This window comes from Ambystoma mexicanum, chromosome 4p (genome assembly GCF_040938575.1).
Source record: "Ambystoma mexicanum isolate Mex_15411 chromosome 4p, UKY_AmexF1_1, whole genome shotgun sequence".
NCBI classification, from domain to species: domain Eukaryota; kingdom Metazoa; phylum Chordata; class Amphibia; order Caudata; family Ambystomatidae; genus Ambystoma; species Ambystoma mexicanum.
In genome coordinates, this window is record NC_090927.1 from 1,102,151,500 (window position 1) to 1,102,165,480 (window position 13,981).

The 13,981-nt window shown below is 48.3% G+C and overlaps 1 protein-coding gene across 2 annotated transcripts in view; it reads right to left on the bottom strand.

The window, feature by feature from the left end:
• The window catches only part of SLC2A12 (solute carrier family 2 member 12), a 559,942-nt gene that overhangs the window by 495,147 nt on the left and 50,814 nt on the right, over window positions 1–13,981 (bottom strand). The window contains exon 1 of one of the 2 annotated variants that reach the window (XM_069606691.1): window positions 11,196–11,299. The exons of the other annotated variant lie outside the window; for it this stretch is intronic. The gene's annotated coding sequence lies outside the window, so the exon portion shown is untranslated. Of the gene's footprint in view, window positions 1–11,195; window positions 11,300–13,981 lie in introns of those variants that run through there. 2 annotated transcript variants of the gene reach the window in all.

Below are 13,981 nucleotides of genomic sequence, written 5' to 3' on the forward strand. Positions count from 1 at the left end.
GTAAAGGATAACAGGGCCATATTGAGAAAGCATTTGAGAGACCTGAAGTCTTGTGGCACTGCAGAGAGAATAACAAGAACTAAAAAGTACAAGCAGCAATATAAAAACTGTCTGAAGGCTCGTAGAGCGTACATGTACCAGGCTGATGGAGAGCAAATGCTAAGAATGGTAGCCTCTCAGAATAGTGCTCAGATATGGTCCCTCTTGAATACAGCAGTAAATGGTGACCAAATGGCACTTCATATTAACCCCATACAAGAGAGAGCGTGGGCAGAGTATTTAGACAAATTATATGCTAAGTGCCTACATTTGGATTTTAAATTTGAATTGATCAGGTCACAATTAACCACTAACGAATGCAGACTTTGTTCTGTAAACAATCGAGCAGAAACCAGAGAGGCCAGAAAGATCTATCTCATGCCACTCTTCTCGGATTGTGATCTCCGTGAAGAAGAGCCCTGGTGGTCCCGACTTATTTCTGGTGAAAACAACAGATGGACCATTGCAGCGACAAAGATTTTTGAATATGCCATGAGAAACTGAAATCGATAAACACTAAGAGAGAAAACAGAAAGAAAGCCATAACGGTTTTCGCCATATTCACAATTCTCCACGAACACAAGCATCTTTTGTAAAAGCCTAAATTGGCTAAACACAAATAAATAAAAAAAATAAAAAATAAAAATTTGAATTTAGTGGGGAGGGTAAAAACATAATATTTGACCAGGAGGATATCCTACAGCAAATAAAACAGTTAAGCTCATCAAGGGCTCCAGGTCCAGATGGCCTGACAAATCTCATGAGGAAAGAAAATCCAGAACAATGGACTAGGATATTATTTTTTGATTTTTAAGAAGGTGATTAGATCAGGACACATTCCTTGCTCTTGGCAGAAATCAATAGTTGTATTCATATTTAACAAAGGCGACAGAGAGAAGCCGGAGAATTACCGGCCAATCGCTCTTTTGGATGTCCAGGCCAAGATTTTTGCTTGCCTGCTGCTCACGGACCTAACTCTTTGGATTGAGAAAGGTCCCTGGGGGACAGACAGCAATCAGGATTTGTCTGGGCTTTGGGTACATCGATAAACCTATTAGCACTCACACAGATTAAGAAGAGAGTAATCCAGTCTGGACAAACAGTATACATGGCTTTTATAGTTTTTAAGGTAGCTTTTGACACAGTGTCAAGGGAACTTTTATTCTCCAAACTAGGAAAGGCCGCTTGTCCGGCACACATCCTTGCTTTCATTGTCCAGTTCTACACGCACACCTCTATACAAATTAGATTAAACAAAGTGGGGCTTTTAACGGAGGCAATTCAGACTGCAAGAGGATTGAAGCAGGGGTGTATTCTGGGACAGGCACTTTTCAATTATTTTATATCTGATATGTGCAATTTCCTGGCTAGTATTCTGGCAAACCCTCCAAAATTGGGTAATAGTCCTATGCAGTGGCTGCTTTATACACACATCGGTCTCCAAAGATCTCTGGCAGCCCTCAAACAATATGTGAAGGTAAAACAACTGGCTATTAACTTTGAGAAAACAAATGTTTTGGTGGTAGGGTCAAAGAGAGGCTCAAAGAAATGTTTATTTAAATGGTTTTTATACAAAAACCCTTTGCTGGTAATAAATGTGTACAGGTACATGGGAATGAGTATGAGCAATAGTAACAGAGACACACCGTACCTCCTAGACACCTCCTAGATACCTCCTAGATACCTCCTAGACACCTCCTAGATACTAGATACAAGCAGCTTTTATACATAGGAGCTACAGTACATTCTCATGTAAACCTCTGATAACGTTTTATAGACAGACGGTAATACCAATGAATCTGTATGGTGCCGAGACCAAGATGATAGACTGTGTCCCATTATGGAAAAAAGAAGGGCTGTTTTTTTATCTCTCCAAGCATGTGTACCAGTGCAAGTGATATGTTTTGAACTAGGCCTCTTATCCTTGGATATTTCATATAGATGGCAGTTAATTAACTTCTATAGAGAATGTATCATGTGTAACCCAGATCATAGATCCATAGTTCCAAGGATAGCCGCTGTATTTGACTCACCAGAGGATCGGTCAATGTTGGCTTGGAAACTAGCCTGATTGAATGTAATGGAAAAAGCAGATATTAAGCTAGATCTATTGACAGAAAATCCTAGCAGAGCCAAGACTAAATTGTGGCTATACGATTGGAGATTCTCCTGGGAACAATGTAATAGATACAAAGATGTTAAAAGAAGACACTTCTATATATAACCATTGTATAGACTCCAGGGTTATATCACAAAGTTTCCTTCCCCAAAGATAAGGGTGCTATGTTTAAGATTACGTTTCGCTTTGTGGCCCACTAAAGAAGTTCAAGGAGTTAGAGTCAGGTTGCCAGAAGAAGATAAATGCTGTCGATTCTGAAAGAATGTTAAGGAAACAGAAACTCTAAAGCATTTGGTGGTCCTCTGTCCGAATGTATTGTCAAAGGGAACATTGTTCTCGCAGATTATCCTTAGAGATTTTATAAATGTAACTGCGGATACCTTATGGGAAATTATTTTTACGGGTCAGTGCCAGACAGAGGTGGTGGCAGTGATCAAATATTTATTATCCCAGGATATTTTGTGAAACCCTTTCCTTGTGTATTTTCTTAAGTATGTTTTACTTTGTCACACGTTTTAAGGAATATGATGAATTAAGGAAATGTTTTTAATCTAAGAAGAAAAAAATGACTGTTTTAATGTGTTTTAATGCTGTATTATTTTCTTTTTGTATTATTGAAAGGGTGATATGTATTTCAACAACTAAATCAATAAATAATTTAAAAAAGAATACTTTTATGTATACATGTTGGTAATTGAGTAAAACAGAAATGCAATACTTCAGGCAAGCCCCTACCTTAAAGTCAATACACTTTGTAGTTGCCAGTAATCATCTGGCTGCAGTCTCTTCAATCCAATACATGCATTGTCAAAGGCAAAAGTTTTGGCTTTTGTGTAGGCATGGCATAGGCATTCCCCAGGCACTGCCATAACGATATTGCCTGGCCAAAAGATGGCAATAGCTGGAAATTGGTGTGATTATCTAGGCATAAGGCATGAGTGCCTGGCATATGCCTATCTATTACCTACACACAATCCAGAACTGTTGACATAGTCAATGCTTGTTTAAACGGACCTCTGTGCTCTGCACTCTCACCCCTCTGCTCTTCGGCTGCTCCGGTGAGCCACTCGCTCCTGGTCCTTGGCTCCCTTGCTAGTTGCTCCTCTGGTCCATCCCTCTTTTGGTCCCATGGCGAGTCACCGGCAAAAACAAATGGAAGCAAAACGCTTCCATTTTCTGTGTGCTGCTGTTGCTGCTCAAAATGCACTCTGGCATTGTGTCCCCATGCAATCAAATTAAGCATTAATTGGAGAAAGATATGGTAACAAAAAACACTTAAAAAATCATTCTACCCCCAGTCATAAATGAAAATACCTCGCGGCACTCAACCCATCCACAGGAAAAACACAGGTTACATAATGGAACATACGAAGGCACATGTCTGCACTCAAGTTTCAGAAACAGCAAACTAACCCACCCCAGATACACAAAACACTACTCCCCGCACTCCTCAAGCAGCTCTTTGACATACTCACATACAATCCCACAAACCAGTACCCTAGCAACAGGGAGCACATATTAACCACTGCTCCAGACAGCTCAAAAACATCTAAATCTTACACTGCACAGAAAGTCCTATCTTTTCAGATCTGCACACATCAATGATAACGGGCTTGCCATTCGCGAGCCCGTTATTTGCACCCTCCCCATTCCCATTGAGCCCTATGGGGGCTCAAATGGGAATGGGGAATGGCATTTTCAATGGGGACTTACCGGTCCCGCAAAGGTGGGACTACACCGGTAAGCCCTGTTGAACTACACCGGTGCCGGACCCGTTATTGGTGGCAGTCATGGCGCAAATAGTGCCATGACTACCACCAAACTCGGAATGAGGCCCTTTGGCTGAACAGTCAATTAGGGGTTTTAAAACAATCCGCAATTTAGGCACTTGACCGCATACCTTTCAAGCTATACTTGCGGCAAATATTTAAGTTTCGGATATTAAAGCCGGCAATAATACTGTTTTATAGTGTTTGATTGTAAAATACACAAATTGTATAGTTAAGCAACATGACAACATGTGAATCATTATACTACAAGGTAAGCCAAAATAATATCATGTAGCTTAATTTTCCACATCCTGAATTAAAAACAAAGTCCCAGATCGCAAAATAAGGCAAGCCTGAAAACTCAGTTTACCCACTGTCCTTTCAGAGCTTTAAGGCACAATAAAAGAAGTTGTCTAATAAACTCAGATATGGAGATTCTTTATCATGCACTTCCAGAAGGTTCTAATGCATGATTTTAAGAACATTTGGCTAGCCACATAAGAGCACACTTTATTTTGTTGCATTCTAACCTGGTAGACGTCATAAATCTAAACAAAACGTGTGCATTGTTGTGTTGCTCGCTTTAACTGTCAGATTTGCAAAGTGAGAGGGGCTGTGCAAGGCTTTTCAGTTGGAAATAACCCATTATGCATGAGAAAGGCTTTGCTGCTGAAAACAAAGAAACCTGTTGGCGAGCTTGTCAACATCTTGGCGTCTGAGCCATGGACGGCGCCTGTGTGTCTCACAGGAACTGCGACTTGGGCGGTGCTCGATTCTCTGAGACCAGCTTGTTATATATTTGCCTCGGAAGAAAAAACTAAGGGTACGCACTTTCAAAATTAAATGAACTAGTGGTACTGCGTGTTGGGGGTCGACTGCATGGTCATCCGGCAGGCGCCCCTGGGCGCTATCTCTGCTAGCGCCGTGCAGGCCCACCATGTGTGGGGTGGGGGCCTGCCATGGACATCCGGCATGGCCCCGGGTACCATGGGCCTCGGCACCCTGGCGTGGGGTCACAGCCTGCCAGGCCTCTGACTGAGGGGACCTCGGCTGCCATCCTGGCATGCGGGTCCCTCAGTGTCGGGGCGTGCAGGCCTGTGCCTCCACGTGTAGGCCTAGGGCCTACATTGATAATGAGACACGGACTCAGTCGTTCCTCTTTGGGAGTCTGCAGCCGCTCTTTCTCACGTGCCTGCAGGAGCTACTTTTATTAGCTTGGGCCATGACACAGTGATGGCCCCTCTTAAAGGGGCAACACACGTGGGAGGAACACATCCCCTTAAAGGGGCAATGCACATTGGGAGGGTCACCCGTAACACTCCTCCTTTTTCATAACAAACAAACAAACGTGGCTGAACATACTTGCGTCCCATTGGTTACAGAGCGACAAACTACTTCTTGCTTCAGACCCTGCTGAAACAACCACATGCTAAGCTATGACACGGCCACATGCATAAATAACTCAAAATGATAACAAAACATCACACCAAACACTTCTAAACCTTCTCCGTGGGGAAACAGTCGCGGGGTGAGCTACCGGTGGAATGTAGGCATTTCCCCACAGTTTACAAACCCTTTATTAACCTGGGGTTAGAACCTGCAACCATTAACAAAAACACCATGTTCTGCGGCTGGCGCTATGTACGCCTCGTATATGCGGGGCCACCGCTTCACCTTATGGCTCACTACGGAGACTACTCTAAGCATGTTAGTAATATGCAGGTCCACAGCGGCAATGCACCAGATTACAGAGTCCTCTTTACGCAATCATAGGACCGCAGGATATCATCTCGCCTACTACTGGCGTCAGCTCAGGATTCACTTCCCGGGTCCAGGTCCAGTGACAGTACAGTCCATGGCCGGCAAAGCCGCACCTGGGGGTACCAGGGGCCACATCGGCCTCGTTCCCTGATGTTCATAGCCGATCAGCGGGACACCGGTCACCAGTCATCGCGCTTCTCCTCGGGCTGTTGGCGGGGCACGGTGCTGTTGATCGGGCGCGGGGTGATCGGTCATCACCTGCCCCTTCTCCGGCGATGTTCCCCGGTCCGAAGTGTCTCCTTCCACCAGGACCGCACACGGGTGCACAAACCCTCATGCTGAGCTGCGACTCACTTCTCCCTGATGTACTGACCCCTAGGGTTGGGGTCCAGGGCTTTCTGGTTTGCTAGTAAGTCACACGGACCTTCGATGTCGTAGCATGCAGGGTGTGGCGACCCACTGTCTGGGCCCACCAGTCTGGCAGGCAGGGTGGCTTTTGTTCCGCTGTGTTCCGCTGGCACTGTGCCGGGGATGACCACCTCACTGTGGGTCGACCTCCCCTTGTCCTTGTTGTTACAGTGCCCCTTCCTTGTCTGGCTGGCATCGCTGCAGGATTTCGCGTCACCGGTGCATAGTGGGACCCGCCATCTCGGATCACCTGACAGCACCCAGCTCCCCTTCCCCGGAGTTGGGGCCCCCATACGTTGTCAAACCCTGCAGCACCCAGAATACTGGACGTCCCGGTACTCACAACTGTGACCCGTGAGTGGCGTGAGGGTGAAAAATCCCACATAGGCCATGGTGAGACCATGGTTGGCGCTGGGTCAATGCCAGCCTTCAATGGTACAGGGCAGTCATTGGTGCACAGTCCTTCGTACCTTCCGCATAGTGCAACTTACTCAGGTGCCCTGTGCTCGGAGTGACGCTGTGGTGCTGGCGGATTGCTACTGCCCCGCCGCTAGTGCTGTGCCGACATGGCATACGTGATCGCTCACATTCCGCTGGACTAAATGGCCTCACCCCGACCTGCCCAGTGCACCACCTCTTCATGGGAGTGTCACGGTCAACCTCCACTCCTTGGTCCTCAGCTGGTCCAGTGGGGACTTCCGTGGCAAGACGTCGAGGCCCCTTGCAGGGCGGGCACAGAGTCCTCCTTGTTGGTTTGTCCTCGCACTCGATGATACTGACATCCCGGTGTACAATGCCCAGGGATTAGGACAATGAAACGATCCGGAATACACTGCACAGGGCGTGGGATGCTGATCTGTTCCCGCTCGGGTTCTGATGAACATGAGGGTGGAAGTCCCCGGTTGATCACAACATGGCTATCCAGTGGCCACCTACGGTGTACTGGGGTCATTTCTTCCTCAGGCCGGAGCACGCACCTGTGGTAGTGCACCACTCCTGACTGGATGAGGCTGGTACCGCAGCGCCGGACGTGGTGTGGGCAGCCACCTGTTCCTTGTTGGCCATGATGGGCTGGGCTCTTCTTTCACGGCTCCAGGCCGGAGCAAGTCCTTGTGTGGCCCCGGGGTGATGCTAGCAGGCCGGCAGGGCCACCAGCTCCTTGATCCTCCGATGGTCCAGTAGGGGATCTTGGTGGGAGGGTGTCGGGGCCATCTGCAGGGCCGGCAAGACGTCTTCGTTGTCAGGGTGATCTATCTTTCTATGGCCCTGTCACTAAAGTGTCCAGAGTGCTGGGCGTCGGATGCTGAAATGTCCTGGCTTGGAGTTCTGAGGAGTGTCGATCAGCAAATTGCCACCGTTTGTACGCCGAGGCCATTTGTTCTTCAGGCAGTACGGCGCACCCATGGCCGTGGGACACCCGTGACAGTTTGATGTCGACAGCGGGGTTCTGTGAATGGTGTCGGCAGGCACCAGAGTCTTACTCAGTTCCCGGGGCAGGCATCTGCGCTTTTAATGCATTTAGATTATCCATGCACTGCCACATGACCGCCATCGCTTGCCTTCTTGTTTTCTTGCTGGCACTGTGCATGGAGGTGACCATCGGTGCAGGGCACAGCACTTCCCATCATTACTCGTATCCCCGAAGTTCCATTGGACAATCCTGCCCTCAACCACTTGCCAGAGGGGCCCGGGATTACTGAAGAGCCGTCACTTCACGCCCTTCTGTGCCGATGACTGGCGCCGCAGTTATTTTTAGTAATTTGTCTGGCGCCGCCGTTACTTTTAGTAATTTGTCTTCCCTTGAGGCCTTCCCCTCCATGAGCCCTCTCCTTCCTTGGGGGAGATGCGGCCTCACCTTCTCCGGGCGGGGTTTGTTTTGCGGGCAGGCTCCCTCCCTCAGGGATTTTCTTCCACACTGCGGCGGGGCCAGCAGCAGCACACGCGGCCGACGCCGCTTTCCTTTGACGCAATTTTCATTGGTTTTTTTTTTTTTTAGGGCCCGGGTGAATGTTGGGGCCACCTCTGGGGGGGCGCGCCAACTGTTTGGCAACTCCCCCTTTCTTTTTCTTTTTTTTTTTTTTGTAGTGTCCACGCGGGTGGGGGAGGGGCACCCAGCTCACCTCTTTGTTACGGCTCCCGAGGGGGGGAGGCGGGGAAAGACATCGTCACTACAGGGCAGCCGGCAACCATTCTTCTCCCGCGGGGGAGGGGTGAACAGCCGCCTTCACTTCGTCCGTCTTCTCTTTTTTTCTTCCTGCTCCGGTTCCCGGAGCACCGTCCAGCCCCCGTGGGCCCTGATGGTGGGGGCCTTAAGGCGGGGCGAGGCTCTGTCTCCCCACATCCGCGGCCACCTCCACCGCCAGACTTGTCCTCACGAGGAGAGTGCATCAGCTGGCACCGCCCCCTTCACGCGGCACGGTGCCGCCAGCATATGCATTTTCACGCAGCCCACGCCGCGGATCAGACCACCTCCACATGGTTGGGGAAGGCGGCTCCATCCGTTGTCTTCTTTGCGGCGGAGCGCCGCCGGGTGTGCATCACACCGCAGGGCAGCCCAGGCCTCCATCGCCCATGCGACGCCGCGGATCAGACCACCTCCACATGGTTGGGGAAGGCAGCTCCATCCGTTGTCTTCTTTGCGGCGGAGCGCCGCCGGGTGTGCATCAAACCGCGGGGCAGCCCAGGCCTCCATCGCCCATGCCACGGCGGTGAGGCGCAGGCCACGCGAAACTGCGGTGGGGCCGGACGCTCCTCTTCGAGTGCACCTCACCGCAGGGCAGCCGGGGCCTACACCGACCATGTCGCTGCGGTGAGGCGCAGGCCACGCGACACTGCGGTGGGGCTTGATACTCCTCTTCCTCCCCCTTTCCACTTACTGGCAGAAAGGTTCAACGCGGGCTCGTGGTCCTCGTCGCCATTGTTGGGGGTCGCCTGCCATGGTCATCCGGCAGGCGCCCCTGGGCGCTATCTCTGCTAGCGCCGTGCAGGCCCACCATGTGTGGGGTGGGGGCCTGCCATGGACATCCGGCATGGCCCCGGGTGCCATGGGCCTCGGCACCCTGGCGTGGGGTCACAGCCTGCCAGGCCTCTGACTGAGGGGACCTCGGCTGCCATCCTGGTATGCGGGTCCCTCAGTGTCGGGGAGTGCAGGCCTGTGCCTCCACGTGTAGGCCTAGGGCCTACATTGATAATGAGACACGGACTCAGTCGTTCCTCTTTGGGAGTCTGCAGCCGCTCTGTCTCACGTGCCTGCAGGAGCTCCTTTTATTAGCTTGGGCCATGACACAGTCATGGCCCCTCTTAAAGGGGCAACACACGTGGGAGGAACACATCCCCTTAAAGGGGCAATGCACATTGGGAGGGTCACCCGTAACACTGCGTACCAATGATTTATTTGATACTTCCATCTCTGGGTGTATCCGTATTTCAATAATGTTTTCTTTCACTTAACGTAGCATACAACGCTCTTTCAAGTCGCCATATTATCATGGTTAAAAGCGATATCTTTAAAATAATAAGAGAAACACAAATTTGCATTATTAATACTTTCGCAAGGAAGCAAGACATGAGCGTGGTATGTTGCATTGGCCACACTGTCTGGGCTTATTTTTGTGCAGGGCCATACCTGCCTATCCTCTGGGTTTAGTCTGGAGACTCTGGGTTTTTACAGTCTTCTCTGGGTCTCCGGGTAAGAGCGTGGACTCTGTGGGTTTTCCGGCTGTCCCAGCATCATCACCCACGCCTCCATGTGATTGGCTGCAAGTAGACTATTAATGGGCAATTACATGGAGGTGTGGGAAGGAGATACTCTAAGGTGGTCAAATCCCACCCATATTATCCATCAGTCATCACACAGTTAACATTTCGCTGCTTAAAAAAAAAAATGCACAGACTTTCCAGCAGAGTAAAAATTATGAAATTGAAAGAAGGACTTCCAGCCAAAAACTTGTTTGTGGCCGTAGTTATTAGCATTGGCCTTTGAGAGCAAGCCAGTCCTTCCCACTATCAGAGAATGGTAATGAACCAGTGATGTTTGCCTGACCTTTGCGCCATTTGAGCTCTCAATGCAGACCCTGCGTACGATTGGCTGCACATGCGCAGTTCTTAATATAAATAACTAACCTGTAGCAGATTTTCTTTTGTTTTGCTATACATTGAACGCATCAGCCATTTTGTGACAGATTATGTCCCTTCCTTGTGGAGCGGGGAGGGCAGAGGAACTGGCATCCTTTGCAATACAGAGCCTGTGAAACTAACAAGGTTGAGAACGGTTTCATGTGCATTTGTCAATTACAAGTGTTTTCAGCATCCCCTTTCACTTAAATAACACGCATTGGTAAAGCCAGTAGTAGTGGAGTTTACTGCTGTTCTTTTATAGGCACCAGGGTGTAGGAACGTGTGCGCAAAGGCCTCCAAGTGTGGGCATGGCCTCGCGAATGTGTGGATGTGGCCTTGTGAACGGGTGGGAGGGGTATTCCGGTGGCGTAGATCTCGAGGTTTTTCATTTTAGAATGTAGGCAGGTATGTGCAGCGCCACACTCACACTCACACACACTCACACCACACCTACAGAGACTCTGGGATTTTACACTGTTCTCCGGGTCTCCGGGGAAGAGCGTGGAGTCTCTGGGGTGTCCCACAATCCAAGGGAATCTGCCCACGCCTCGATGTGATTGACTACAAACAAATGATCTGAGACAGATCTGAAGGCTAGCGCCCAGTTAGCAGCATATCCTGCAACTATGTGAAGAGTGACACCCGAGCACACGGCAACAAATAATAAACAAAGACTGCTCTTTTTCTTTTGTTTGCGTGTACGGGTGTCTTGCAGCTGTTTTTTTTTTTTAGCGTGGTCCCGTCGGGTGGGCGGGGTCTTGGGGAAGGGGGTGGGGCATTGGTGAAGTAATTGCCCGGTTTTTGCTTTTGGGAATGTAGGCAGATATGGCCACGCTTAGCCAAGACCCTCAACGAGACAGAATCAGAGAAGCAACTAAGGAGAGAGAGAGAGAGAGAGAGAGAGAGAGAGAGAGAGAGAGAGAGAGAGAGAGATTGATTGATTGATTACAGGGAAAATAAAAATCTGTATAAGAGTTTCCGACCTCTGACGTTCTGTGCCGGTGGTCACTGAAGCACAGTAGGTGGATGCGCAGGTCACTGAGGCCCACAAGATAGTAACCGGTGTCGACTCCAATTTTATTTAACTGCCCATTTTCCCCAGAGGCTTTCTGCCTTGTCACGTCACTTCCTTTGCCTTGCCCCCACCCTAGCCCCGCCTCAAACATAATAATGTGGATGTCTACAAAACTACAAGAGGTAGGCATGCAGGGGTGGAGTAGCAGAGTATACTGTGGGTGTGCTGGTGTTCGCATGACAGCACACAAACAACAATTTGTGACAGATCTGTAGAGTCTGATGATGGCTCCTCACGTCAGTGGCTCTGCAGCCGGGCCTGGTTGTTCCTGTCAGTGGGCAGAGCGGTCTGCGATGCGTGCATGTTTGCGTAAACAGACACGCCCAACAAGTGCATGCCCGCACATGCCTAACATTCAGGGAGGGATGTGGGAAAGGCACTGAGGCTGAACTCTATGAAGACTGTTAGAAAGGAGACACAACCAGAGAGACAGAAGTTGAAAGATGAAAGGCTAAAGGAGCTTGAAGAGGAAGAGGAATGGCAGATTCTATTGCAGGGCACGGAGGAGTCCCGTTATGCATTTTTATATTTACCTTTATTTTTGAGTGGAGTAAAACTCACTTTCTTCACTTGTTGTGTGATCTTGCTCTCTCCCCTCGCTTTTGTTTTCATTTGCAGCCCATTGCAATGCAAACACTATGGGCCCGATTCATGGAATATTTTCCCGGTTCAAAGTGAATTTGCACTGCTGAAAAGTGACTTTGCACTGCCAACACAAACCCTTATTCATGGAACCGTGCAACGTGTATTTTTACAGTGCAAAGTCCCGGCAAAGTCAGCTCATAGTCAATTTTGCAGTTCAAAATGACATTGCCCGGACTTTGCAAGACAAAAATACAATTTGCACGGTTCCATGCATCAAGGTTTGTGTCGGCAGTGCAAAGTCACTTTTCAGCAGTGCAAAGTCACTTTGAACTGGGCAAATATTCCATGAATCGGGCCCAGTTTGTTCTTGGCTTGTCAATGGTGTGCAGGAAGTGAAGGCCTCGGCAATTTGCACTCTTTGAATTCGACAACTGGAGCAAAGGCATCAGGATTCAACAGGTACAGAGAACACAAGGCGATATAACACATCTAGGATGTTTTTAATGTTTCCATAGCAGCTTTAGGCGGCTCCTGCTTTGCTTTTTTCTAAACAGTTTTTTATTGGAAAAGTTAAGCCTATCCATAAAGTAGAGCAGCCAGTGGAGTAACTTTACTCAAAATGTTGGCGGGGACATGACATCTGTAGAAAGGGTGCCCCAGCCAAATGAATGGGGGCAAAATGGTGAGCCATGAAAGTTGGGGGGGGGACAAACACCCCCCGCCCTAAAATTACACCCGAGAGCGGCCAGGAACCATCTGATAACAACATTACCTAGTGCTGGTATCTGGTTATTGCATCTAATGCCATTCCATCGAATGCCATTCCATTGAAATTTCTCCATCTATAAAATGTCCATCGAATGCATATTTTTGGGGGTTAAAGGGTTCATTTTTGTTCAGGTGCATTTTAAAGGGTAAAAAACTGGGGTTTGGAGGGATCACCCCAGAGAAAAAAATGCCTTTGATGCTAATTTTTTAGATGGAAAGAATTCGATGCACATGCATGTCGATGCAAGAATTCAATGCAATTACCATATATCCCTAGGCCTCTGTGCGTATTGCCCCTGATGTAAATTCTGAGAGGGAGCCTCTGCCATTCATAGACACTTTCCTTTTTACAGGCAATAGGCAAAGCATGGATGCTAAATTAGGAAGAAAGCCCATTATCTCAGTCATAAGTGTTTGGGTCTACCACCAACAGGATAGAGGGTTCAATACCCAATTCAGTCAGACAAACGTACACCATGGAGTTGGATTGCGCTCTTGGCGGCAAAAGCAGTGTGAATGGTTATTTCAAAATGCTTTTTCAAAAATGTGTTTAAACCACATTAACTAAATCCACGAGTGAACAGGTGCCCTCTACTTTGCAATGCCATTTCCTTGCTTCAGCCTGGTGACGTGAGAGAAAAGCCCCTGCAAAGAGAAAACACCCCACGCAATCAGCGGAGGGCTGTGATGGCTTATCTATGAACACCAATCCCAGCCTAGGTTGGTACTGGGACCATCTGTGCCGGAGCTGCCAAAAGAGCTCACCAGACCCTCAGGCCTTGCAGAGAGAGCTCGAATAACACCATGGCCCCTGACTCTTTACCTGGAGATCCAGATTCCAGCACAGCACCCTATTCCCAGAGGATGATAATGTTATATCTATTGTAAGATTTTATTGGAAGTGTGTCGAAATCATGAAGATATTGGATCCGTAATGTGATGTTATTTAGTGGATGTCTATATATTTGTTACTTTTAGGATTTTTATATTTGTCTGGTACCCATTGATGATTTTATGAGATAAATTGATAAAATGTTAACATATATAATGGAACTCTATCTCTTTTAGGAATTGTTGTTGTTAAGTATTGATGGTTTGTTGTATATGTTGTATACACAAAGCTTGTTGTTATATGTCTATTAAATGAATAAATAATGTTATATTATGTTGATGTATACTGCACCATACACCTTTGTATTGTCTCCAGGCACTCTCGTGGTTCTGAAAAGAAAAGTGGGGGTGGGTTGGTTAGGGGATTAGTTTAGAGGAAAAAAAACGGTGTTATGCTCAGCTGTTGGTGCGTGTACAACCAGGAGTAACTGGCGTTTGTGCGGGTGTGTT